Genomic DNA, 345 nt, shown 5'->3' with positions numbered 1-345 from the left:
TAGGGAGTCTTATGTATGCTCAAGTATGTATGCGTCCGTATATAGCGTTCATAGTTGGGGTTTTAGGCAGATATATGAGTAATCCAGGAATGGACCATTGGAAAGCAGCCAAAAGGGTCATGAGATACTTAAAGGAACAAAAGACTATATGTTCACATATAGGAGATCCGACTAATTAGAGATCATTGGATATTCTAACTCTGATTTTGCGGGATGCCAAGATAGTAGACGATCTACTTCGGGCTATGTTTATCTGTTAGCTGGTGGTGCGGTTTCTTGGCGTTCTACCAAGCAAAATCATGTAGCTTCATCCACCATGGCAGTAGAATATATAGCATGTTATGA

The sequence above is a fragment of the Lupinus angustifolius genome, chromosome LG08, assembly GCF_001865875.1.
Source record: "Lupinus angustifolius cultivar Tanjil chromosome LG08, LupAngTanjil_v1.0, whole genome shotgun sequence".
In the NCBI taxonomy this organism is placed as follows: domain Eukaryota; kingdom Viridiplantae; phylum Streptophyta; class Magnoliopsida; order Fabales; family Fabaceae; genus Lupinus; species Lupinus angustifolius.
The sequence above is the reverse complement of the archived record's forward strand: the minus strand, read 5'-3'. Positions refer to the sequence as shown.